This window comes from Schistocerca gregaria, chromosome 5, assembly GCF_023897955.1.
Source record: "Schistocerca gregaria isolate iqSchGreg1 chromosome 5, iqSchGreg1.2, whole genome shotgun sequence".
NCBI lineage: Eukaryota > Metazoa > Arthropoda > Insecta > Orthoptera > Acrididae > Schistocerca > Schistocerca gregaria.
Window position 1 is genome coordinate 355,276,292 of NC_064924.1, and position 24,947 is coordinate 355,301,238.

At 50.6% G+C, this 24,947-nt stretch overlaps 14 non-coding genes across 14 annotated transcripts; all 14 read left to right on the forward strand.

Annotated features, from left to right (window-relative positions):
* Nucleotides 1–2,782: 2,782 nt before the first annotated feature.
* On the forward strand, nt 2,783–2,857 carry Trnas-cga (transfer RNA serine (anticodon CGA)). Its single transcript has one exon. It is a non-coding gene; the product is annotated as a tRNA-Ser (tRNA).
* A 2,324-nt stretch (nt 2,858–5,181) lies between these two features.
* On the forward strand, nt 5,182–5,256 carry Trnas-cga (transfer RNA serine (anticodon CGA)). Its single transcript has one exon. It is a non-coding gene; the product is annotated as a tRNA-Ser (tRNA).
* A 1,124-nt stretch (nt 5,257–6,380) lies between these two features.
* On the forward strand, nt 6,381–6,455 carry Trnas-cga (transfer RNA serine (anticodon CGA)). The gene has a single exon. It is a non-coding gene; the product is annotated as a tRNA-Ser (tRNA).
* Nucleotides 6,456–7,279: 824 nt separating this feature from the next.
* Trnas-cga (transfer RNA serine (anticodon CGA)) lies at nt 7,280–7,354 on the forward strand. Its single transcript has one exon. It is a non-coding gene; the product is annotated as a tRNA-Ser (tRNA).
* An 824-nt stretch (nt 7,355–8,178) lies between these two features.
* Nucleotides 8,179–8,253, forward strand: Trnas-cga (transfer RNA serine (anticodon CGA)). Its single transcript has one exon. It is a non-coding gene; the product is annotated as a tRNA-Ser (tRNA).
* Nucleotides 8,254–10,876: 2,623 nt separating this feature from the next.
* Trnas-cga (transfer RNA serine (anticodon CGA)) lies at nt 10,877–10,951 on the forward strand. Its single transcript has one exon. It is a non-coding gene; the product is annotated as a tRNA-Ser (tRNA).
* An 824-nt stretch (nt 10,952–11,775) lies between these two features.
* Nucleotides 11,776–11,850, forward strand: Trnas-cga (transfer RNA serine (anticodon CGA)). Its single transcript has one exon. It is a non-coding gene; the product is annotated as a tRNA-Ser (tRNA).
* A 1,724-nt stretch (nt 11,851–13,574) lies between these two features.
* On the forward strand, nt 13,575–13,649 carry Trnas-cga (transfer RNA serine (anticodon CGA)). The gene has a single exon. It is a non-coding gene; the product is annotated as a tRNA-Ser (tRNA).
* A 1,423-nt stretch (nt 13,650–15,072) lies between these two features.
* Nucleotides 15,073–15,147, forward strand: Trnas-cga (transfer RNA serine (anticodon CGA)). Its single transcript has one exon. It is a non-coding gene; the product is annotated as a tRNA-Ser (tRNA).
* A 2,325-nt stretch (nt 15,148–17,472) lies between these two features.
* Nucleotides 17,473–17,547, forward strand: Trnas-cga (transfer RNA serine (anticodon CGA)). Its single transcript has one exon. It is a non-coding gene; the product is annotated as a tRNA-Ser (tRNA).
* Nucleotides 17,548–20,281: 2,734 nt separating this feature from the next.
* On the forward strand, nt 20,282–20,356 carry Trnas-cga (transfer RNA serine (anticodon CGA)). The gene has a single exon. It is a non-coding gene; the product is annotated as a tRNA-Ser (tRNA).
* An 824-nt stretch (nt 20,357–21,180) lies between these two features.
* Trnas-cga (transfer RNA serine (anticodon CGA)) lies at nt 21,181–21,255 on the forward strand. Its single transcript has one exon. It is a non-coding gene; the product is annotated as a tRNA-Ser (tRNA).
* A 1,424-nt stretch (nt 21,256–22,679) lies between these two features.
* On the forward strand, nt 22,680–22,754 carry Trnas-cga (transfer RNA serine (anticodon CGA)). The gene has a single exon. It is a non-coding gene; the product is annotated as a tRNA-Ser (tRNA).
* Nucleotides 22,755–23,578: 824 nt separating this feature from the next.
* On the forward strand, nt 23,579–23,653 carry Trnas-cga (transfer RNA serine (anticodon CGA)). Its single transcript has one exon. It is a non-coding gene; the product is annotated as a tRNA-Ser (tRNA).
* Nucleotides 23,654–24,947: the final 1,294 nt, after the last annotated feature.

Consider the following 24,947-nt stretch of genomic DNA (forward strand, 5'->3'; position numbering starts at 1 on the left):
TCGCAGAAGAGCTTCTGTAAAGTTTGGAAGGTAGGAGACGGATACTGGCAGAAGTAAAGCTGTGAGTACCGGACGTGAGTCGTGCTTCGGTAGCTCAGTTGGTAGAGCACTTGCCCGCGAAAGGCAAAGGTCCCGAGTTCGAGTCTCGGTCGGGCACACACTTTTAATCTGCCAGGAAGTTTCGTATCAGCGCACACTCCGCTGCAGAGTGAAAATCTCATTCTGGAAACATCCCCCAGGCTGTGGCTAAGCCATGTCTCCGCAGTATCCTTTCTTTCAGGAGTGCTAGTTCTGCAAGTTTCGCAGAAGAGCTTCTGTAAAGTTTGGAAGGTAGGAGACGGATACTGGCAGAAGTAAAGCTGTGAGTACCGGACGTGAGTCGTGCTTCGGTAGCTCAGTTGGTAGAGCACTTGCCCGCGAAAGGCAAAGGTCCCGAGTTCGAGTCTCGGTCGGGCACACAGTTTTAATCTGCCAGGAAGTTTCATATCAGCGCACACTCCGCTGCAGAGTGAAAATCTCATTCTGGAAACATCCCCCAGGCTGTGGCTAAGCCATGTCTCCGCAGTATCCTTTCTTTCAGGAGTGCTAGTTCTGCAAGTTTTGCAGAAGAGCTTCTGTAAAGTTTGGAAGGTAGGAGACGGATACTGGCAGAAGTAAAGCTGTGAGTACCGGACGTGAGTCGTGCTTCGGTAGCTCAGTTGGTAGAGCACTTGCCCGCGAAAGGCAAAGGTCCCGAGTTCGAGTCTCGGTCGGGCACACAGTTTTAATCTGCCAGGAAGTTTCATATCAGCGCACACTCCGCTGCAGAGTGAAAATCTCATTCTGGAAACATCCCCCAGGCTGTGGCTAAGCCATGTCTCCGCAGTATCCTTTCTTTCAGGAGTGCTAGTTCTGCAAGTTTCGCAGAAGAGCTTCTGTAAAGTTTGGAAGGTAGGTGTCGGATACTGGCAGAAGTAAAGCTGTGAGTACCGGACGTGAGTCGTGCTTCGGTAGCTCAGATGGTAGAGCACTTGCCCGCGAAAGGCAAAGGTCCCGAGTTCGAGTCTCGGTCGGGCACACAGTTTTAATCTGCCAGGAAGTTTCATATCAGCGCACACTCCGCTGCAGAGTGAAAATCTCATTCTGGAAACATCCCCCAGGCTGTGGCTAAGCCATGTCTCCGCAGTATCCTTTCTTTCAGGAGTGCTAGTTCTGCAAGTTTCGCAGAAGAGCTTCTGTAAAGTTTGGAAGGTAGGAGACGGATACTGGCAGTAGTAAAGCTGTGAGTACCGGACATGAGTCGTGCTTCGGTAGCTCTGTTGGTAGAGCACTTGCCCGCGAAAGGCAAAGGTCCCGAGTTCGAGTCTCGGTCGGGCACACAGTTTTAATCTGCCAGGAAGTTTCATATCAGCGCACACTCCGCTGCAGAGTGAAAATCTCATTCTGGAAACATCCCCCAGGCTGTGGCTAAGCCATGTCTCCGCAGTATCCTTTCTTTCAGGAGTGCTAGTTCTGCAAGTTTCGCAGAAGAGCTTCTGTAAAGTTTGGAAGGTAGGAGACGGATACTGGCAGAAGTAAAGCTGTGAGTACCGGACGTGAGTCGTGCTTCGGTAGCTCAGTTGGTAGAGCACTTGCCCGCGAAAGGCAAAGGTCCCGAGTTCGAGTCTCGGTCGGGCACACAGTTTTAATCTGCCAGGAAGTTTCATATCAGCGCACACTCCGCTGCAGAGTGAAAATCTCATTCTGGAAACATCCCCCAGGCTGTGGCTAAGCCATGTCTCCGCAGTATCCTTTCTTTCAGGAGTGCTAGTTCTGCAAGTTTCGCAGAAGAGCTTCTGTAAAGTTTGGAAGGTAGGAGACGGATACTGGCAGAAGTAAAGCTGTGAGTACCGGACGTGAGTCGTGCTTCGGTAGCTCAGTTGGTAGAGCACTTGCCCGCGAAAGGCAAAGGTCCCGAGTTCGAGTCTCGGTCGGGCACACAGTTTTAATCTGCCAGGAAGTTTCATATCAGCGCACACTCCGCTGCAGAGTGAAAATCTCATTCTGGAAACATCCCCCAGGCTGTGGCTAAGCCATGTCTCCGCAGTATCCTTTCTTTCAGGAGTGCTAGTTCTGCAAGTTTCGCAGAAGAGCTTCTGTAAAGTTTGGAAGGTAGGAGACGGATACTGGCAGAAGTAAAGCTGTGAGTACCGGACGTGAGTCGTGCTTCGGTAGCTCAGTTGGTAGAGCACTTGCCCGCGAAAGGCAAAGGTCCCGAGTTCGAGTCTCGGTCGGGCACACAGTTTTAATCTGCCAGGAAGTTTCATATCAGCGCACACTCCGCTGCAGAGTGAAAATCTCATTCTGGAAACATCCCCCAGGCTGTGGCTAAGCCATGTCTCCGCAGTATCCTTTCTTTCAGGAGTGCTAGTTCTGCAAGTTTTGCAGAAGAGCTTCTGTAAAGTTTGGAAGGTAGGAGACGGATACTGGCACAAGTAAAGCTGTGAGTACCGGACGTGAGTCGTGCTTCGGTAGCTCAGTTGGTAGAGCACTTGCCCGCGAAAGGCAAAGGTCCCGAGTTCGAGTCTCGGTCGGGCACACAGTTTTAATCTGCCAGGAAGTTTCATATCAGCGCACACTCCGCTGCAGAGTGAAAATCTCATTCTGGAAACATCCCCCAGGCTGTGGCTAAGCCATGTCTCCGCAGTATCCTTTCTTTCAGGAGTGCTAGTTCTGCAAGTTTCGCAGAAGAGCTTCTGTAAAGTTTGGAAGGTAGGAGACGGATACTGGCAGAAGTAAAGCTGTGAGTACCGGACGTGAGTCGTGCTTCGGTAGCTCAGTTGGTAGAGCACTTGCCCGCGAAAGGCAAAGGTCCCGAGTTCGAGTCTCGGTCGGGCAACAGTTTTAATCTGCCAGGAAGTTTCATATCAGCGCACACTCCGCTGCAGAGTGAAAATCTCATTCTGGAAACATCCCCCAGGCTGTGGCTAAGCCATGTCTCCGCAGTATCCTTTCTTTCAGGAGTGCTAGTTCTGCAAGTTTCGCAGAAGAGCTTCTGTAAAGTTTGGAAGGTAGGAGACGGATACTGGCAGAAGTAAAGCTGTGAGTACCGGACGTGAGTCGTGCTTCGGTAGCTCAGTTGGTAGAGCACTTGCCCGCGAATGGCAAAGGTCCCGAGTTCGAGTCTCGGTCGGGCACACAGTTTTAATCTGCCAGGAAGTTTCATATCAGCGCACACTCCGCTGCAGAGTGAAAATCTCATTCTGGAAACATCCCCCAGGCTGTGGCTAAGCCATGTCTCCGCGGTATCCTTTCTTTCAGGAGTGCTAGTTCTGCAAGTTTCGCAGAAGAGCTTCTGTAAAGTTTGGAAGGTAGGAGACGGATACTGGCAGAAGTAAAGCTGTGAGTACCAGACGTGAGTCGTGCTTCGGTAGCTCAGTTGGTAGAGCACTTGCCCGCGAAAGGCAAAGGTCCCGAGTTCGAGGTTCGGTCGGACACACAGTTTTAATCTGCCAGGAAGTTTCATATCAGCGCACACTCCGCTGCAGAGTGAAAATCTCATTCTGGAAACATCCCCCAGGCTGTGGCTAAGCCATGTCTCCGCAGTATCCTTTCTTTCAGGAGTGCTAGTTCTGCAAGTTTCGCAGAAGAGCTTCTGTAAAGTTTGGAAGGTAGGAGACGGATACTGGCAGAAGTAAAGCTGTGAGTACCGGACGTGAGTCGTGCTTCGGTAGCTCAGTTGGTAGAGCACTTGCCCGCGAAAGGCAAAGGTCCCAAGTTCGAGTCTCGGTCGGGCACACAGTTTTAATCTGCCAGGAAGTTTCATATCAGCGCACACTCCGCTGCAGAGTGAAAATCTCATTCTGGAAACATCCCCCAGGCTGTGGCTAAGCCATGTCTCCGCAGTATCCTTTCTTTCAGGAGTGCTAGTTCTGCAAGTTTCGCAGAAGAGCTTCTGTAAAGTTTGGAAGGTAGGAGACGGATACTGGCAGAAGTAAAGCTGTGAGTACCGGAGATGAGTCGTGCTTCGGTAGCTCTGTTGGTAGAGCACTTGCCCGCGAAAGGCAAAGGTCCCGAGTTCGAGTCTCGGTCGGGCACACAGTTTTAATCTGCCAGGAAGTTTCATATCAGCGCACACTCCGCTGCAGAGTGAAAATCTCATTCTGGAAACATCCCCCAGGCTGTGGCTAAGCCATGTCTCCGCAGTATCCTTTCTTTCAGGAGTGCTAGTTCTGCAAGTTTCGCAGAAGAGCTTCTGTAAAGTTTGGAAGGTAGGAGACGGATACTGGCAGAAGTAAAGCTGTGAGTACCGGACGTGAGTCGTGCTTCGGTAGCTCAGTTGGTAGAGCACTTGCCCGCGAAAGGCAAAGGTCCCGAGTTCGAGTCTCGGTCGGGCACACAGTTTTAATCTGCCAGGAAGTTTCATATCAGCGCACACTCCGCTGCAGAGTGAAAATCTCATTCTGGAAACATCCCCCAGGCTGTGGCTAAGCCATGTCTCCGCAGTATCCTTTCTTTCAGGAGTGCTAGTTCTGCAAGTTTCGCAGAAGAGCTTCTGTAAAGTTTGGAAGGTAGGAGACGGATACTGGCAGAAGTAAAGCTGTGAGTACCGGACGTGAGTCGTGCTTCGGTAGCTCAGTTGGTAGAGCACTTGCCCGCGAAAGGCAAAGGTCCCGAGTTCGAGTCTCGGTCGGGCACACAGTTTTAATCTGCCAGGAAGTTTCATATCAGCGCACACTCCGCTGCAGAGTGAAAATCTCATTCTGGAAACATCCCCCAGGCTGTGGCTAAGCCATGTCTCCGCAGTATCCTTTCTTTCAGGAGTGCTAGTTCTGCAAGTTTCGCAGAAGAGCTTCTGTAAAGTTTGGAAGGTAGGAGACGGATACTGGCAGAAGTAAAGCTGTGAGTACCGGACGTGAGTCGTGCTTCGGTAGCTCAGTTGGTAGAGCACTTGCCCGCGAAAGGCAAAGGTCCCGAGTTCGAGTCTCGGTCGGGCACACAGTTTTAATCTGCCAGGAAGTTTCATATCAGCGCACACTCCGCTGCAGAGTGAAAATCTCATTCTGGAAACATCCCCCAGGCTGTGGCTAAGCCATGTCTCCGCAGTATCCTTTCTTTCAGGAGTGCTAGTTCTGCAAGTTTCGCAGAAGAGCTTCTGTAAAGTTTGGAAGGTAGGAGACGGATACTGGCAGAAGTAAAGCTGTGAGTACCGGACGTGAGTCGTGCTTCGGTAGCTCAGTTGGTAGAGCACTTGCCCGCGAAAGGCAAAGGTCCCGAGTTCGAGTCTCGGTCGGGCAACAGTTTTAATCTGCCAGGAAGTTTCATATCAGCGCACACTCCGCTGCAGAGTGAAAATCTCATTCTGGAAACATCCCCCAGGCTGTGGCTAAGCCATGTCTCCGCAGTATCCTTTCTTTCAGGAGTGCTAGTTCTGCAAGCTTCGCAGAAGAGCTTCTGTAAAGTTTGGAAGGTAGGAGACGGATACTGGCAGAAGTAAAGCTGTGAGTACCGTTCGTGAGGCGTGCTTTGGTAGCTCAGTTGGTAGAGCACTTGCCCGCGAATGGCAAAGGTCCCGAGTTCGAGTCTCGGTCGGGCACACAGTTTTAATCTGCCAGGAAGTTTCATATCAGCGCACACTCCGCTGCAGAGTGAAAATCTCATTCTGGAAACATCCCCCAGGCTGTGGCTAAGCCATGTCTCCGCAGTATCCTTTCTTTCAGGAGTGCTAGTTCTGCAAGTTTCGCAGAAGAGCTTCTGTAAAGTTTGGAAGGTAGGAGACGGATACTGGCAGAAGTAAAGCTGTGAGTACCGGACATGAGTCGTGCTTCGGTAGCTCTGTTGGTAGAGCACTTGCCCGCGAAAGGCAAACGTCCCGAGTTCGAGTCTCGGTCGGGCACACAGTTTTAATCTGTCAGGAAGTTTCATATCAGCGCACACTCCGCTGCAGAGTGAAAATCTCATTCTGGAAACATCCCCCAGGCTGTGGCTAAGCCATGTCTCCGCAGTATCCTTTCTTTCAGGAGTGCTAGTTCTGCAAGTTTCGCAGAAGAGCTTCTGTAAAGTTTGGAAGGTAGGAGACGGATACTGGCAGAAGTAAAGCTGTGAGTACCGGACGTGAGTCGTGCTTCGGTAGCTCAGTTGGTAGAGCACTTGCCCGCGAAAGGCAAAGGTCCCGAGTTCGAGTCTCGGTCGGGCACACAGTTTTAATCTGCCAGGAAGTTTCATATCAGCGCACACTCCGCTGCAGAGTGAAAATCTCATTCTGGAAACATCCCCCAGGCTGTGGCTAAGCCATGTCTCCGCAGTATCCTTTCTTTCAGGAGTGCTAGTTCTGCAAGTTTCGCAGAAGAGCTTCTGTAAAGTTTGGAAGGTAGGAGACGGATACTGGCAGAAGTAAAGCTGTGAGTACCGGACGTGAGTCGTGCTTCGGTAGCTCAGTTGGTAGAGCACTTGCCCGCGAAAGGCAAAGGTCCCGAGTTCGAGTCTCGGTCGGGCAACAGTTTTAATCTGCCAGGAAGTTTCATATCAGCGCACACTCCGCTGCAGAGTGAAAATCTCATTCTGGAAACATCCCCCAGGCTGTGGCTAAGCCATGTCTCCGCAGTATCCTTTCTTTCAGGAGTGCTAGTTCTGCAAGTTTCGCAGAAGAGCTTCTGTAAAGTTTGGAAGGTAGGAGACGGATACTGGCAGAAGTAAAGCTGTGAGTACCGGACGTGAGTCGTGCTTCGGTAGCTCAGTTGGTAGAGCACTTGCCCGCGAAAGGCAAAGGTCCCGAGTTCGAGTCTCGGTCGGGCACACAGTTTTAATCTGCCAGGAAGTTTCATATCAGCGCACACTCCGCTGCAGAGTGAAAATCTCATTCTGGAAACATCCCCCAGGCTGTGGCTAAGCCATGTCTCCGCAGTATCCTTTCTTTCAGGAGTGCTAGTTCTGCAAGTTTCGCAGAAGAGCTTCTGTAAAGTTTGGAAGGTAGGAGACGGATACTGGCACAAGTAAAGCTGTGAGTACCGGACGTGAGTCGTGCTTCGGTAGCTCAGTTGGTAGAGCACTTGCCCGCGAAAGGCAAAGGTCCCGAGTTCGAGTCTCGGTCGGGCACACAGTTTTAATCTGCCAGGAAGTTTCATATCAGCGCACACTCCGCTGCAGAGTGAAAATCTCATTCTGGAAACATCCCCCAGGCTGTGGCTAAGCCATGTCTCCGCAGTATCCTTTCTTTCAGGAGTGCTAGTTCTGCAAGTTTCGCAGAAGAGCTTCTGTAAAGTTTGGAAGGTAGGAGACGGATACTGGCAGAAGTAAAGCTGTGAGTACCGGACGTGAGTCGTGCTTCGGTAGCTCAGTTGGTAGAGCACTTGCCCGCGAAAGGCAAAGGTCCCGAGTTCGAGTCTCGGTCGGGCAACAGTTTTAATCTGCCAGGAAGTTTCATATCAGCGCACACTCCGCTGCAGAGTGAAAATCTCATTCTGGAAACATCCCCCAGGCTGTGGCTAAGCCATGTCTCCGCAGTATCCTTTCTTTCAGGAGTGCTAGTTCTGCAAGTTTCGCAGAAGAGCTTCTGTAAAGTTTGGAAGGTAGGAGACGGATACTGGCAGAAGTAAAGCTGTGAGTACCGGACATGAGTCGTGCTTCGGTAGCTCTGTTGGTAGAGCACTTGCCCGCGAAAGGCAAAGGTCCCGAGTTCGAGTCTCGGTCGGGCACACAGTTTTAATCTGCCAGGAAGTTTCATATCAGCGCACACTCCGCTGCAGAGTGAAAATCTCATTCTGGAAACATCCCCCAGGCTGTGGCTAAGCCATGTCTCCGCAGTATCCTTTCTTTCAGGAGTGCTAGTTCTGCAAGTTTCGCAGAAAAGCTTCTGTAAAGTTTGGAAGGTAGGAGACGGATACTGGCAGAAGTAAAGCTGTGAGTACCGGACGTGAGTCGTGCTTCGGTAGCTCAGTTGGTAGAGCACTTGCCCGCGAAAGGCAAAGGTCCCGAGTTCGAGTCTCGGTCGGGCACACAGTTTTAATCTGCCAGGAAGTTTCATATCAGCGCACACTCCGCTGCAGAGTGAAAATCTCATTCTGGAAACATCCCCCAGGCTGTGGCTAAGCCATGTCTCCGCAGTATCCTTTCTTTCAGGAGTGCTAGTTCTGCAAGTTTCGCAGAAGAGCTTCTGTAAAGTTTGGAAGGTAGGAGACGGATACTGGCAGAAGTAAAGCTGTGAGTACCGGACGTGAGTCGTGCTTCGGTAGCTCAGTTGGTAGAGCACTTGCCCGCGAAAGGCAAAGGTCCCGAGTTCGAGTCTCGGTCGGGCAACAGTTTTAATCTGCCAGGAAGTTTCATATCAGCGCACACTCCGCTGCAGAGTGAAAATCTCATTCTGGAAACATCCCCCAGGCTGTGGCTAAGCCATGTCTCCGCAGTATCCTTTCTTTCAGGAGTGCTAGTTCTGCAAGTTTCGCAGAAGAGCTTCTGTAAAGTTTGGAAGGTAGGAGACGGATACTGGCACAAGTAAAGCTGTGAGTACCGGACGTGAGTCGTGCTTCGGTAGCTCTGTTGGTAGAGCACTTGCCCGCGAAAGGCAAAGGTCCCGAGTTCGAGTCTCGGTCGGGCACACAGTTTTAATCTGCCAGGAAGTTTCATATCAGCGCACACTCCGCTGCAGAGTGAAAATCTCATTCTGGAAACATCCCCCAGGCTGTGGCTAAGCCATGTCTCCGCAGTATCCTTTCTTTCAGGAGTGCTAGTTCTGCAAGTTTCGCAGAAGAGCTTCTGTAAAGTTTGGAAGGTAGGAGACGGATACTGGCAGAAGTAAAGCTGTGAGTACCGGACATGAGTCGTGCTTCGGTAGCTCTGTTGGTAGAGCACTTGCCCGCGAAAGGCAAAGGTCCCGAGTTCGAGTCTCGGTCGGGCACACAGTTTTAATCTGCCAGGAAGTTTCATATCAGCGCACACTCCGCTGCAGAGTGAAAATCTCATTCTGGAAACATCCCCCAGGCTGTGGCTAAGCCATGTCTCCGCAGTATCCTTTCTTTCAGGAGTGCTAGTTCTGCAAGTTTCGCAGAAGAGCTTCTGTAAAGTTTGGAAGGTAGGAGACGGATACTGGCAGAAGTAAAGCTGTGAGTACCGGACGTGAGTCGTGCTTCGGTAGCTCAGTTGGTAGAGCACTTGCCTGCGAAAGGCAAAGGTCCCGAGTTCGAGTCTCGGTCGGGCACACAGTTTTAATCTGCCAGGAAGTTTCATATCAGCGCACACTCCGCTGCAGAGTGAAAATCTCATTCTGGAAACATCCCCCAGGCTGTGGCTAAGCCATGTCTCCGCAGTATCCTTTCTTTCAGGAGTGCTAGTTCTGCAAGTTTCGCAGAAGAGCTTCTGTAAAGTTTGGAAGGTAGGAGACGGATACTGGCAGAAGTAAAGCTGTGAGTACCGGACATGAGTCGTGCTTCGGTAGCTCTGTTGGTAGAGCACTTGCCCGCGAAAGGCAAACGTCCCGAGTTCGAGTCTCGGTCGGGCACACAGTTTTAATCTGTCAGGAAGTTTCATATCAGCGCACACTCCGCTGCAGAGTGAAAATCTCATTCTGGAAACATCCCCCAGGCTGTGGCTAAGCCATGTCTCCGCAGTATCCTTTCTTTCAGGAGTGCTAGTTCTGCAAGTTTCGCAGAAGAGCTTCTGTAAAGTTTGGAAGGTAGGAGACGGATACTGGCAGAAGTAAAGCTGTGAGTACCGGACGTGAGTCGTGCTTCGGTAGCTCAGTTGGTAGAGCACTTGCCCGCGAAAGGCAAAGGTCCCGAGTTCGAGTCTCGGTCGGGCACACAGTTTTAATCTGCCAGGAAGTTTCATATCAGCGCACACTCCGCTGCAGAGTGAAAATCTCATTCTGGAAACATCCCCCAGGCTGTGGCTAAGCCATGTCTCCGCAGTATCCTTTCTTTCAGGAGTGCTAGTTCTGCAAGTTTCGCAGAAGAGCTTCTGTAAAGTTTGGAAGGTAGGAGACGGATACTGGCAGAAGTAAAGCTGTGAGTACCGGACGTGAGTCGTGCTTCGGTAGCTCAGTTGGTAGAGCACTTGCCCGCGAAAGGCAAAGGTCCCGAGTTCGAGTCTCGAACGGGCAACAGTTTTAATCTGCCAGGAAGTTTCATATCAGCGCACACTCCGCTGCAGAGTGAAAATCTCATTCTGGAAACATCCCCCAGGCTGTGGCTAAGCCATGTCTCCGCAGTATCCTTTCTTTCAGGAGTGCTAGTTCTGCAAGTTTCGCAGAAGAGCTTCTGTAAAGTTTGGAAGGTAGGAGACGGATACTGGCAGAAGTAAAGCTGTGAGTACCGGACGTGAGTCGTGCTTCGGTAGCTCAGTTGGTAGAGCACTTGCCCGCGAAAGGCAAAGGTCCCGAGTTCGAGTCTCGGTCGGGCACACAGTTTTAATCTGCCAGGAAGTTTCATATCAGCGCACACTCCGCTGCAGAGTGAAAATCTCATTCTGGAAACATCCCCCAGGCTGTGGCTAAGCCATGTCTCCGCAGTATCCTTTCTTTCAGGAGTGCTAGTTCTGCAAGTTTCGCAGAAGAGCTTCTGTAAAGTTTGGAAGGTAGGAGACGGATACTGGCACAAGTAAAGCTGTGAGTACCGGACGTGAGTCGTGCTTCGGTAGCTCAGTTGGTAGAGCACTTGCCCGCGAAAGGCAAAGGTCCCGAGTTCGAGTCTCGGTCGGGCACACAGTTTTAATCTGCCAGGAAGTTTCATATCAGCGCACACTCCGCTGCAGAGTGAAAATCTCATTCTGGAAACATCCCCCAGGCTGTGGCTAAGCCATGTCTCCGCAGTATCCTTTCTTTCAGGAGTGCTAGTTCTGCAAGTTTCGCAGAAGAGCTTCTGTAAAGTTTGGAAGGTAGGAGACGGATACTGGCAGAAGTAAAGCTGTGAGTACCGGACGTGAGTCGTGCTTCGGTAGCTCAGTTGGTAGAGCACTTGCCCGCGAAAGGCAAAGGTCCCGAGTTCGAGTCTCGGTCGGGCAACAGTTTTAATCTGCCAGGAAGTTTCATATCAGCGCACACTCCGCTGCAGAGTGAAAATCTCATTCTGGAAACATCCCCCAGGCTGTGGCTAAGCCATGTCTCCGCAGTATCCTTTCTTTCAGGAGTGCTAGTTCTGCAAGTTTCGCAGAAGAGCTTCTGTAAAGTTTGGAAGGTAGGAGACGGATACTGGCAGAAGTAAAGCTGTGAGTACCGGACATGAGTCGTGCTTCGGTAGCTCTGTTGGTAGAGCACTTGCCCGCGAAAGGCAAAGGTCCCGAGTTCGAGTCTCGGTCGGGCACACAGTTTTAATCTGCCAGGAAGTTTCATATCAGCGCACACTCCGCTGCAGAGTGAAAATCTCATTCTGGAAACATCCCCCAGGCTGTGGCTAAGCCATGTCTCCGCAGTATCCTTTCTTTCAGGAGTGCTAGTTCTGCAAGTTTCGCAGAAAAGCTTCTGTAAAGTTTGGAAGGTAGGAGACGGATACTGGCAGAAGTAAAGCTGTGAGTACCGGACGTGAGTCGTGCTTCGGTAGCTCAGTTGGTAGAGCACTTGCCCGCGAAAGGCAAAGGTCCCGAGTTCGAGTCTCGGTCGGGCACACAGTTTTAATCTGCCAGGAAGTTTCATATCAGCGCACACTCCGCTGCAGAGTGAAAATCTCATTCTGGAAACATCCCCCAGGCTGTGGCTAAGCCATGTCTCCGCAGTATCCTTTCTTTCAGGAGTGCTAGTTCTGCAAGTTTCGCAGAAGAGCTTCTGTAAAGTTTGGAAGGTAGGAGACGGATACTGGCAGAAGTAAAGCTGTGAGTACCGGACGTGAGTCGTGCTTCGGTAGCTCAGTTGGTAGAGCACTTGCCCGCGAAAGGCAAAGGTCCCGAGTTCGAGTCTCGGTCGGGCAACAGTTTTAATCTGCCAGGAAGTTTCATATCAGCGCACACTCCGCTGCAGAGTGAAAATCTCATTCTGGAAACATCCCCCAGGCTGTGGCTAAGCCATGTCTCCGCAGTATCCTTTCTTTCAGGAGTGCTAGTTCTGCAAGTTTCGCAGAAGAGCTTCTGTAAAGTTTGGAAGGTAGGAGACGGATACTGGCACAAGTAAAGCTGTGAGTACCGGACGTGAGTCGTGCTTCGGTAGCTCTGTTGGTAGAGCACTTGCCCGCGAAAGGCAAAGGTCCCGAGTTCGAGTCTCGGTCGGGCACACAGTTTTAATCTGCCAGGAAGTTTCATATCAGCGCACACTCCGCTGCAGAGTGAAAATCTCATTCTGGAAACATCCCCCAGGCTGTGGCTAAGCCATGTCTCCGCAGTATCCTTTCTTTCAGGAGTGCTAGTTCTGCAAGTTTCGCAGAAGAGCTTCTGTAAAGTTTGGAAGGTAGGAGACGGATACTGGCAGAAGTAAAGCTGTGAGTACCGGACATGAGTCGTGCTTCGGTAGCTCTGTTGGTAGAGCACTTGCCCGCGAAAGGCAAAGGTCCCGAGTTCGAGTCTCGGTCGGGCACACAGTTTTAATCTGCCAGGAAGTTTCATATCAGCGCACACTCCGCTGCAGAGTGAAAATCTCATTCTGGAAACATCCCCCAGGCTGTGGCTAAGCCATGTCTCCGCAGTATCCTTTCTTTCAGGAGTGCTAGTTCTGCAAGTTTCGCAGAAGAGCTTCTGTAAAGTTTGGAAGGTAGGAGACGGATACTGGCAGAAGTAAAGCTGTGAGTACCGGACGTGAGTCGTGCTTCGGTAGCTCAGTTGGTAGAGCACTTGCCTGCGAAAGGCAAAGGTCCCGAGTTCGAGTCTCGGTCGGGCACACAGTTTTAATCTGCCAGTAAGTTTCATATCAGCGCACACTCCGCTGCAGAGTGAAAATCTCATTCTGGAAACATCCCCCAGGCTGTGGCTAAGCCATGTCTCCGCAGTATCCTTTCTTTCAGGAGTGCTAGTTCTGCAAGTTTCGCAGAAGAGCTTCTGTAAAGTTTGGAAGGTAGGAGACGGATACTGGCAGAAGTAAAGCTGTGAGTACCGGACGTGAGTCGTGCTTCGGTAGCTCAGTTGGTAGAGCACTTGCCCGCGAAAGGCAAAGGTCCCGAGTTGGAGTCTCGGTCGGGCAACAGTTTTAATCTGCCAGGAAGTTTCATATCAGCGCACACTCCGCTGCAGAGTGAAAATCTCATTCTGGAAACATCCCCCAGGCTGTGGCTAAGCCATGTCTCCGCAGTATCCTTTCTTTCAGGAGTGCTAGTTCTGCAAGTTTCGCAGAAGAGCTTCTGTAAAGTTTGAAAGGTAGGAGACGGATACTGGCAGAAGTAAAGCTGTGAGTACCGGACGTGAGTCGTGCTTCGGTAGCTCTGTTGGTAGAGCACTTGCCCGCGAATGGCAAAGGTCCCGAGTTCGAGTCTCGGTCGGGCACACAGTTTTAATCTGCCAGGAAGTTTCATATCAGCGCACACTCCGCTGCAGAGTGAAAATCTCATTCTGGAAACATCCCCCAGGCTGTGGCTAAGCCATGTCTCCGCGGTATCCTTTCTTTCAGGAGTGCTAGTTCTGCAAGTTTCGCAGAAGAGCTTCTGTAAAGTTTGGAAGGTAGGAGACGGATACTGGCAGAAGTAAAGCTGTGAGTACCAGACGTGAGTCGTGCTTCGGTAGCTCAGTTGGTAGAGCACTTGCCCGCGAAAGGCAAAGGTCCCGAGTTCGAGTCTCGGTCGGACACACAGTTTTAATCTGCCAGGAAGTTTCATATCAGCGCACACTCCGCTGCAGAGTGAAAATCTCATTCTGGAAACATCCCCCAGGCTGTGGCTAAGCCATGTCTCCGCAGTATCCTTTCTTTCAGGAGTGCTAGTTCTGCAAGTTTCGCAGAAGAGCTTCTGTAAAGTTTGGAAGGTAGGAGACGGATACTGGCAGAAGTAAAGCTGTGAGTACCGGACGTGAGTCGTGCTTCGGTAGCTCAGTTGGTAGAGCACTTGCCCGCGAAAGGCAAAGGTCCCAAGTTCGAGTCTCGGTCGGGCACACAGTTTTAATCTGCCAGGAAGTTTCATATCAGCGCACACTCCGCTGCAGAGTGAAAATCTCATTCTGGAAACATCCCCCAGGCTGTGGCTAAGCCATGTCTCCGCAGTATCCTTTCTTTCAGGAGTGCTAGTTCTGCAAGTTTCGCAGAAGAGCTTCTGTAAAGTTTGGAAGGTAGGAGACGGATACTGGCAGAAGTAAAGCTGTGAGTACCGGACGTGAGTCGTGCTTCGGTAGCTCAGTTGGTAGAGCACTTGCCCGCGAAAGGCAAAGGTCCCGAGTTGGAGTCTCGGTCGGGCAACAGTTTTAATCTGCCAGGAAGTTTCATATCAGCGCACACTCCGCTGCAGAGTGAAAATCTCATTCTGGAAACATCCCCCAGGCTGTGGCTAAGCCATGTCTCCGCAGTATCCTTTCTTTCAGGAGTGCTAGTTCTGCAAGTTTCGCAGAAGAGCTTCTGTAAAGTTTGAAAGGTAGGAGACGGATACTGGCAGAAGTAAAGCTGTGAGTACCGGACGTGAGTCGTGCTTCGGTAGCTCAGTTGGTAGAGCACTTGCCCGCGAAAGGCAAAGGTCCCGAGTTGGAGTCTCGGTCGGGCAACAGTTTTAATCTGCCAGGAAGTTTCATATCAGCGCACACTCCGCTGCAGAGTGAAAATCTCATTCTGGAAACATCCCCCAGGCTGTGGCTAAGCCATGTCTCCGCAGTATCCTTTCTTTCAGGAGTGCTAGTTCTGCAAGTTTCGCAGAAGAGCTTCTGTAAAGTTTGAAAGGTAGGAGACGGATACTGGCAGAAGTAAAGCTGTGAGTACCGGACGTGAGTCGTGCTTCGGTAGCTCAGTTGGTAGAGCACTTGCCCGCGAATGGCAAAGGTCCCGAGTTCGAGTCTCGGTCGGGCACACAGTTTTAATCTGCCAGGAAGTTTCATATCAGCGCACACTCCGCTGCAGAGTGAAAATCTCATTCTGGAAACATCCCCCAGGCTGTGGCTAAGCCATGTCTCCGCGGTATCCTTTCTTTCAGGAGTGCTAGTTCTGCAAGTTTCGCAGAAGAGCTTCTGTAAAGTTTGGAAGGTAGGAGACGGATACTGGCAGAAGTAAAGCTGTGAGTACCAGACGTGAGTCGTGCTTCGGTAGCTCAGTTGGTAGAGCACTTGCCCGCGAAAGGCAAAGGTCCCGAGTTCGAGTCTCGGTCGGACACACAGTTTTAATCTGCCAGGAAGTTTCATATCAGCGCACACTCCGCTGCAGAGTGAAAATCTCATTCTGGAAACATCCCCCAGGCTGTGGCTAAGCCATGTCTCCGCAGTATCCTTTCTTTCAGGAGTGCTAGTTCTGCAAGTTTCGCAGAAGAGCTTCTGTAAAGTTTGGAAGGTAGGAGACGGATACTGGCAGAAGTAAAGCTGTGAGTACCGGACGTGAGTCGTGCTTCGGTAGCTCAGTTGGTAGAGCACTTGCCCGCGAAAGGCAAAGGTCCCAAGTTCGAGTCTCGGTCGGGCACACAGTTTTAATCTGCCAGGAAGTTTCATATCAGCGCACACTCCGCTGCAGAGTGAAAATCTCATTCTGGAAACATCCCCCAGGCTGTGGCTAAGCCATGTCTCCGCAGTATCCTTTCTTTCAGGAGTGCTAGTTCTGCAAGTTTCGCAGAAGAGCTTCTGTAAAGTTTGGAAGGTAGGAGACGGATACTGGCAGAAGTAAAGCTGTGAGTACCGGACGTGAGTCGTGCTTCGGTAGCTCAGTTGGTAGAGCACTTGCCCGCGAAAGGCAAAGGTCCCAAGTTCGAGTCTCGGTCGGGCACACAGTTTTAATCTGCCAGGAAGTTTCATATCAGCGCACACTCCGCTGCAGAGTGAAAATCTCATTCTGGAAACATCCCCCAGGCTGTGGCTAAGCCATGTCTCCGCAGTATCCTTTCTTTCAGGAGTGCTAGTTCTGCAAGTTTCGCAGAAGAGCTTCTGTAAAGTTTGGAAGGTAGGAGACGGATACTGGCAGAAGTAAAGCTGTGAGTACCGGGCGTGAGTCGTGCTTCGGTAGCTCAGTTGGTAGAGCACTTGCCCGCGAAAGGCAAAGGTCCCGAGTTCGAGTCTCGGTCGGGCACACAGTTTTAATCTGCCAGGAAGTTTCATATCAGCGCACACTCCGCTGCAGAGTGAAAATCTCATTCTGGAAACATCCCCCAGGCTGTGGCTAAGCCATGTCTCCGCAGTATCCTTTCTTTCAGGAGTGCTAGTTCTGCAAGTTTCGCAGAAGAGCTTCTGTAAAGTTTGGAACGTAGGTGTCGGATACTGGCAGAAGTAAAGCTGTGAGTACCGGACGTGAGTCGTGCTTCGGTAGCTCAGTTGGTAGAGCACTTGCCCGCGAAAGGCAAAGGTCTCGAGTTTCGAGTCTCGGTCAGGCACACAGTTTTAATCTGCCAGGAAGTTTCATATCAGCGCACACTCCGCTGCAGAGTGAAAATCTCATTCTGGAAACATCCCCCAGGCTGTGGCTAAGCCATGTCTCCGCAGTATCCTTTCTTTCAGGAGTGCTAGTTCTGCAAGTTTCGCAGAAGAGCTTCTGTAAAGTTTGGAAGGTAGGAGACGGATACTGGCAGAAGTAAAGCTGTGAGTACCGGACGTGAGTCGTGCTTCGGTAGCTCTGTTGGTAGAGCACTTGCCCGCGAAAGGCAAAGGTCCCGAGTTCGAGTCTCGGTCGGGCACACAGTTTTAATCTGCCAGGAAGTTTCATATCAGCGCACACTCCGCTGCAGAGTGAAAATCTCATTCTGGAAACATCCCCCAGGCTGTGGCTAAGCCATGTCTCCGCAGTATCCTTTCTTTCAGGAGTGCTAGTTCTGCAAGTTTCGCAGAAGAGCTTCTGTAAAGTTTGGAAGGTAGGAGACGGATACTGGCAGAAGTAAAGCTGTGAGTACCGGACGTGAGTCGTGCTTCGGTAGCTCAGTTGGTAGAGCACTTGCCCGCGAAAGGCAAAGGTCCCGAGTTCGAGTCTCGGTCGGGCACACAGTTTTAATCTGCCAGGAAGTTTCATATCAGCGCACACTCCGCTGCAGAGTGAAAATCTCATTCTGGAAACATCCCCCAGGCTGTGGCTAAGCCATGTCTCCGCAGTATCCTTTCTTTCAGGAGTGCTAGTTCTGCAAGTTTCGCAGAAGAGCTTCTGTAAAGTTTGGAAGGTAGGAGACGGATACTGGCAGAAGTAAAGCTGTGAGTACCGGACGTGAGTCGTGCTTCGGTAGCTCAGTTGGTAGAGCACTTGCCCGCGAAAGGCAAAGGTCCCGAGTTCGAGTCTCGGTCGGGCACACAGTTTTAATCTGCCAGGAAGTTTCATATCAGCGCACACTCCGCTGCAGAGTGAAAATCTCATTCTGGAAACATCCCCCAGGCTGTGGCTAAGCCATGTCTCCGCAGTATCCTTTCTTTCAGGAGTGCTAGTTCTGCAAGTTTCGCAGAAGAGCTTCTGTAAAGTTTGGAAGGTAGGAGACGGATACTGGCAGAAGTAAAGCTGTGAGTACCGGACGTGAGTCGTGCTTCGGTAGCTCAGTTGGTAGAGCACTTGCCCGCGAAAGGCAAAGGTCCCGAGTTCGAGTCTCGGTCGGGCAACAGTTTTAATCTGCCAGGAAGTTTCATATCAGCGCACACTCCGCTGCAGAGTGAAAATCTCATTCTGGAAACATCCCCCAGGCTGTGGCTAAGCCACGTCTCCGCAGTATCCTTTCTTTCAGGAGTGCTAGTTCTGCAAGTTTCGCAGAAGAGCTTCTGTAAAGTTTGGAAGGTAGGAGACGGATACTGGCAGAAGTAAAGCTGTGAGTACCGGACGTGAGTCGTGCTTCGGTAGCTCAGTTTGCCGGCCGCGGTGGTCTCGCGGTTCTAGGAGCGCAGTCCGGAACCGCGTGACTGCTACGGTCGCAGGTTCGAATCCCGCCTCGGGCATGGATGTGTGTGATGTCCTTAGGTTAGTTAGGTTTAAGTAGTTCTGAGTTCTAGGGGACTGATGACCACAGCTGCTAAGTCTCATAGTGCTCAGAACCATTTGAACGATTTTTTTATGGGACGTTATAGCCATTGCAGATGCGTGTAAGATACGGTGTGCGCTAGTTTCCCTTGACTTTTCAAAGGCATTCGACAGAGTAAACCATCAGTTTCTCATCCGGACGATGCATGCCATGGGATTTCCACTACGTTTTATCAATCTTATACATGAGCTCCTTCGTAAAGGAGTAACTCGACTCATGGTGAATGGCCAGCTGAGCGCATCAATTAATATTACTAATTCAGTGCGACAGGGATGCCCTATGTCGATGGCCTTGTTTGCCATTGCCATTGAGCCTTTGCTTGTCACCTTGACACAGCGTCTACAAGGATTAACCATCCACGGCATTAAGATTGTTTGTACTGCATATGCGGATGACGTCGGATTTTTGGTCATGGACGAAGGTGAAGTCGAGGAAGCCCTTCAGATCGTCAAAAACTACGAACTTGTTGCGGGTGCGAAGTTGAATGCCAGGAAATCTGGCATTATGAACATAGGACGCGGCATCTCGCTGCACCATCACGGTCAGTTGCAACTAATTTCTAAAATGAAATGCCTTGGTATTGAGTACAGGAGCAACATACAGCACACAATTGCGGTGAACTATAGGAATCTCCTGGCAAGTATGCGTGCTTGCATGCAGACCCACTACCTAAGAAGCCTTGATGAACCGCAGAAAGTCACCTTCGCTAATGTCTACCTCACCTCAAAGATTAACTACGTTGCACAAGTACTGCCCATGCCACAGGAGACAGCGAAGCGTATGATGTCCGCTCTAGGACATTTTGTCACACGTGGACACATTTTTAAAGTCAAGTACGATACGCTCACTCTCTCCACGACCGATGGAGGCTTAAATTTAACAGATGTTCGTTCCAAGTCACGAGCTTTGTACGTATGCACCACCTACAAACGGTGGAGGTCGTTACCGAACAGTCTAACGGCTCACTTGTTAACCGAAATAGCGCCGGCCTGCCTGCAGCCTCCTGTCTCTGTTCAACATATTCCGCCTGCGCTGACTCACTTTAAGAGCTTTTTCATTGAGTTCAGTTACGTACGGTCAACTCTCCCAGAAAATGAGCTTTCCGTGGTGAAGTTAGTTTATAATAAACTACTGGCAACCAAGAACAGGAACAACATCGAACACAAATACCCCAATCATCGCTGGCCAGTGATATGGAAAAACATACATAGCCGTGATTTACCAACGTCAGTGAAAGCCTCTTGGTACAGGGTCGTGAACCGTAAAATAAGTACCAATTCACGACTTCATGCTCTACATTTGGCTAACTCACCTTTGTGCCTAACGTGCAACTTGCCTGATACTGATGAACATCGTTTTCTGTGCACCACTGTCCAAGCAGTTTGGCCATGCATTCGCCGAAAACTGGCTACGATTATGAGGACTTCCCAGCATTGTATTAAACCTGAAGATTTCCTGTATCCGGATTCAGTGCCGTACCCGAACACCAAACGGAACTCTGTCAATTGGTTGAAGGGTCATTATGTTCATTATTTACAGACGCAAGAACCCAAGAGTGAGGCGGCGTTCTGTCTTTACCTGGCATTACAGTTTCACATACTTTCACAGACGAGACATTACAGGAAACGATATGCGAATTTTTTAGAAGTCGTTCTTCGATGAAAGAAGTATTTTTTTCTTTCCTTCATTCTACATTGCTTTGTTTTTTCTCTTTTCTTCTTCAAATGTCACAGTGACGTATACTGAACAGTGTTACGACAAGGACTATTTTATTTTCTTCTGTTTTTCTAGCGGACCAGAGTTCCTTTTTCATTTTCTATTAAAAAAAAAAAATATTCTACTTTGTCACCATTGCGGGACTATGCAATAGGTTTAGAAGTATCTTTGGTTTGGAAATCGGAATAGTTCAGAAGAATAAGTAATTCAGAAATCATGGCAGATGAAGCCGACGCCGACGAAGGCGATTTATGGCGAGCGCAAGGCGGGGCTGAAGGGGAGGAAGGAGGCCCTACAAAAAAAAAAAAAAAAAAAAAAAAGTTGGTAGAGCACTTGCCCGCGAATGGCAAAGGTCCCGAGTTCGAGTCTCGGTCGGGCACACAGTTTTAATCTGCCAGGAAGTTTCATATCAGCGCACACTCCGCTGCAGAGTGAAAATCTCATTCTGGAAACATCCCCCAGGCTGTGGCTAAGCCATGTCTCCGCAGTATCCTTTCTTTCAGGAGTGCTAGTTCTGCAAGTTTCGCAGAAGAGCTTCTGTAAAGTTTGGAAGGTAGGAGACGGATACTGGCAGAAGTAAAGCTGTGAGTACCGGACGTGAGTCGTGCTTCGGTAGCTCAGTTGGTAGAGCACTTGCCCGCGAAAGGCAAAGGTCCCGAGTTCGAGTCTCGGTCGGGCAACAGTTTTAATCTGCCAGGAAGTTTCATATCAGCGCACACTCCGCTGCAGAGTGAAAATCTCATTCTGGAAACATCCCCCAGGCTGTGGCTAAGCCATGTCTCCGCAGTATCCTTTCTTTCAGGAGTGCTAGTTCTGCAAGTTTCGCAGAAGAGCTTCTGTAAAGTTTGGAAGGTAGGAGACGGATACTGGCAGAAGTAAAGCTGTGAGTACCGGACGTGAGTCGTGCTTCGGTAGCTCAGTTGGTAGAGCACTTGCCCGCGAATGGCAAAGGTCCCGAGTTCGAGTCTCGGTCGGGCACACAGTTTTAATCTGCCAGGAAGTTTCATATCAGCGCACACTCCGCTGCAGAGTGAAAATCTCATTCTGGAAACATCCCCCAGGCTGTGGCTAAGCCATGTCTCCGCGGTATCCTTTCTTTCAGGAGTGCTAGTTCTGCAAGTTTCGCAGAAGAGCTTCTGTAAAGTTTGGAAGGTAGGAGACGGATACTGGCAGAAGTAAAGCTGTGAGTACCGGACGTGAGTCGTGCTTCGGTAGCTCAGTTGGTAGAGCACTTGCCCGCGAAAGGCAAAGGTCCCGAGTTCGAGTCTCGGTCGGGCACACAGTTTTAATCTGCCAGGAAGTTTCATATCAGCGCACACTCCGCTGCAGAGTGAAAATCTCATTCTGGAAACATCCCCCAGGCTGTGGCTAAGCCATGTCTCCGCAGTATCCTTTCTTTCAGGAGTGCTAGTTCTGCAAGTTTCGCAGAAGAGCTTCTGTAAAGTTTGGAAGGTAGGAGACGGATACTGGCAGAAGTAAAGCTGTGAGTACCGGACGTGAGTCGTGCTTCGGTAGCTCAGTTGGTAGAGCACTTGCCCGCGAAAGGCAAAGGTCCCGAGTTCGAGTCTCGGTCGGGCAACAGTTTTAATCTGCCAGGAAGTTTCATATCAGCGCACACTCCGCTGCAGAGTGAAAATCTCATTCTGGAAACATCCCCCAGGCTGTGGCTAAGCCATGTCTCCGCAGTATCCTTTCTTTCAGGAGTGCTAGTTCTGCAAGTTTCGCAGAAGAGCTTCTGTAAAGTTTGGAAGGTAGGAGACGGATACTGGCAGAAGTAAAGCTGTGAGTACCGGACGTGAGTCGTGCTTCGGTAGCTCAGTTGGTAGAGCACTTGCCCGCGAATGGCAAAGGTCCCGAGTTCGAGTCTCGGTCGGGCACACAGTTTTAATCTGCCAGGAAGTTTCATATCAGCGCACACTCCGCTGCAGAGTGAAAATCTCATTCTGGAAACATCTCCCAGGCTGTGGCTAAGCCATGTCTACGCGGTATCCTTTCTTTCAGGAGTGCTAGTTCTGCAAGTTTCGCAGAAGAGCTTCTGTAAAGTTTGGAAGGTAGGAGACGGATACTGGCAGAAGTAAAGCTGTGAGTACCAGACGTGAGTCGTGCTTCGGTAGCTCAGTTGGTAGAGCACTTGCCCGCGAAAGGCAAAGGTCCCGAGTTCGAGTCTCGGTCGGGCACACACTTTTAATCTGCCAGGAAGTTTCATATCAGCGCACACTCCGCTGCAGAGTGAAAATCTCATTCTGGAAACATCCCCCAGGCTGTGGCTAAGCCATGTCTCCGCAGTATCCTTTCTTTCAGGAGTGCTAGTTCTGCAAGTTTCGCAGAAGAGCTTCTGTAAAGTTTGGAAGGTAGGAGACGGATACTGGCACAAGTAAAGCTGTGAGTACCGGACGTGAGTCGTGCTTCGGTAGCTCAGTTGGTAGAGCACTTGCCCGCGAAAGGCAAAGGTCCCAAGTTCGAGTCTCGGTCGGGCACACAGTTTTAATCTGCCAGGAAGTTTCATATCAGCGCACACTCCGCTGCAGAGTGAAAATCTCATTTTGGAAACATCCCCCAGGCTGTGGCTAAGCCATGTCTCCGCAGTATCCTTTCTTTCAGGAGTGCTAGTTCTGCAAGTTTCGCAGAAGAGCTTCTGTAAAGTTTGGAAGGTAGGAGACGGATACTGGCAGAAGTAAAGCTGTGAGTACCGGACGTGAGTCGTGCTTCGGTAGCTCAGTTGGTAGAGCACTTGCCCGCGAAAGGCAAAGGTCCCGAGTTCGAGTCTCGGTCGGGCACACAGTTTTAATCTGCCAGGAAGTTTCATATCAGCGCACACTCCGCTGCAGAGTGAAAATCTCATTCTGGAAACATCCCCCAGGCTGTGGCTAAGCCATGTCTCCGCAGTATCCTTTCTTTCAGGAGTGCTAGTTCTGCAAGTTTCGCAGAAGAGCTTCTGTAAAGTTTGGAAGGTAGGAGACGGATACTGGCAGAAGTAAAGCTGTGAGTACCGGACGTGAGTCGTGCTTCGGTAGCTCAGTTGGTAGAGCACTTGCCCGCGAAAGGCAAAGGTCCCGAGTTCGAGTCTCGGTCGGGCAACAGTTTTAATCTGCCAGGAAGTTTCATATCAGCGCACACTCCGCTGCAGAGTGAAAATCTCATTCTGGAAACATCCCCCAGGCTGTGGCTAAGCCATGTCTCCGCAGTATCCTTTCTTTCAGGAGTGCTAGTTCTGCAAGTTTCGCAGAAGAGCTTCTGTAAAGTTTGGAAGGTAGGAGACGGATACTGGCAGAAGTAAAGCTGTGAGTACCGGACGTGAGTCGTGCTTCGGTAGCTCAGTTGGTAGAGCACTTGCCCGCGAATGGCAAAGGTCCCGAGTTCGAGTCTCGGTCGGGCACACAGTTTTAATCTGCCAGGAAGTTTCATATCAGCGCACACTCCGCTGCAGAGTGAAAATCTCATTCTGGAAACATCCCCCAGGCTGTGGCTAAGCCATGTCTCCGCGGTATCCTTTCTTTCAGGAGTGCTAGTTCTGCAAGTTTCGCAGAAGAGCTTCTGTAAAGTTTGGAAGGTAGGAGACGGATACTGGCAGAAGTAAAGCTGTGAGTACCAGACGTGAGTCGTGCTTCGGTAGCTCAGTTGGTAGAGCACTTGCCCGCGAAAGGCAAAGGTCCCGAGTTCGAGTCTCGGTCGGGCACACAGTTTTAATCTGCCAGGAAGTTTCATATCAGCGCACACTCCGCTGCAGAGTGAAAATCTCATTCTGGAAACATCCCCCAGGCTGTGGCTAAGCCATGTCTCCGCAGTATCCTTTCTTTCAGGAGTGCTAGTTCTGCAAGTTTCGCAGAAGAGCTTCTGTAAAGTTTGGAAGGTAGGAGACGGATACTGGCAGAAGTAAAGCTGTGAGTACCGGACGTGAGTCGTGCTTCGGTAGCTCAGTTGGTAGAGCACTTGCCCGCGAAAGGCAAAGGTCCCGAGTTCGAGTCTCGGTCGGGCAACAGTTTTAATCTGCCAGGAAGTTTCATATCAGCGCACACTCCGCTGCAGAGTGAAAATCTCATTCTGGAAACATCCCCCAGGCTGTGGCTAAGCCATGTCTCCGCAGTATCCTTTCTTTTAGGAGTGCTAGTTCTGCAAGTTTCGCAGAAGAGCTTCTGTAAAGTTTGGAAGGTAGGAGACGGGTACTGGCAGAAGTAAAGCTGTGAGTACCGGACGTGAGTCGTGCTTCGGTAGCTCAGTTGGTAGAGCACTTGCCCGCGAAAGGCAAAGGTCCCGAGTTCGAGTCTCGGTCGGGCACACAGTTTTAATCTGCCAGGAAGTTTCATATCAGCGCACACTCCGCTGCAGAGTGAAAATCTCATTCTGGAAACATCCCCCAGGCTGTGGCTAAGCCATGTCTCCGCGGTATCCTTTCTTTCAGGAGTGCAAGTTCTGCAAGTTTCGCAGAAGAGCTTCTGTAAAGTTTGGAAGGTAGGAGACGGATACTGGCAGAAGTAAAGCTGTGAGTACCAGACGTGAGTCGTGCTTCGGTAGCTCAGTTGGTAGAGCACTTGCCCGCGAAAGGCAAAGGTCCCGAGTTCGAGTCTCGGTCGGGCACACACTTTTAATCTGCCAGGAAGTTTCATATCAGCGCACACTCCGCTGCAGAGTGAAAATCTCATTCTGGAAACATCCCCCAGGCTGTGGCTAAGCCATGTCTCCGCAGTATCCTTTCTTTCAGGAGTGCTAGTTCTGCAAGTTTCGCAGAAGAGCTTCTGTAAAGTTTGGAAGGTAGGAGACGGATACTGGCAGAAGTAAAGCTGTGAGTACCGGACGTGAGTCGTGCTTCGGTAGCTCAGTTGGTAGAGCACTTGCCCGCGAAAGGCAAAGGTCCCAAGTTCGAGTCTCGGTCGGGCACACAGTTTTAATCTGCCAGGAAGTTTCATATCAGCGCACACTCCGCTGCAGAGTGAAAATCTCATTTTGGAAACATCCCCCAGGCTGTGGCTAAGCCATGTCTCCGCAGTATCCTTTCTTTCAGGAGTGCTAGTTCTGCAAGTTTCGCAGAAGAGCTTCTGTAAAGTTTGGAAGGTAGGAGACGGATACTGGCAGAAGTAAAGCTGTGAGTACCGGACGTGAGTCGTGCTTCGGTAGCTCAGTTGGTAGAGCACTTGCCCGCGAAAGGCAAAGGTCCCGAGTTCGAGTCTCGGTCGGGCACACAGTTTTAATCTGCCAGGAAGTTTCATATCAGCGCACACTCCGCTGCAGAGTGAAAATCTCATTCTGGAAACATCCCCCAGGCTGTGGCTAAGC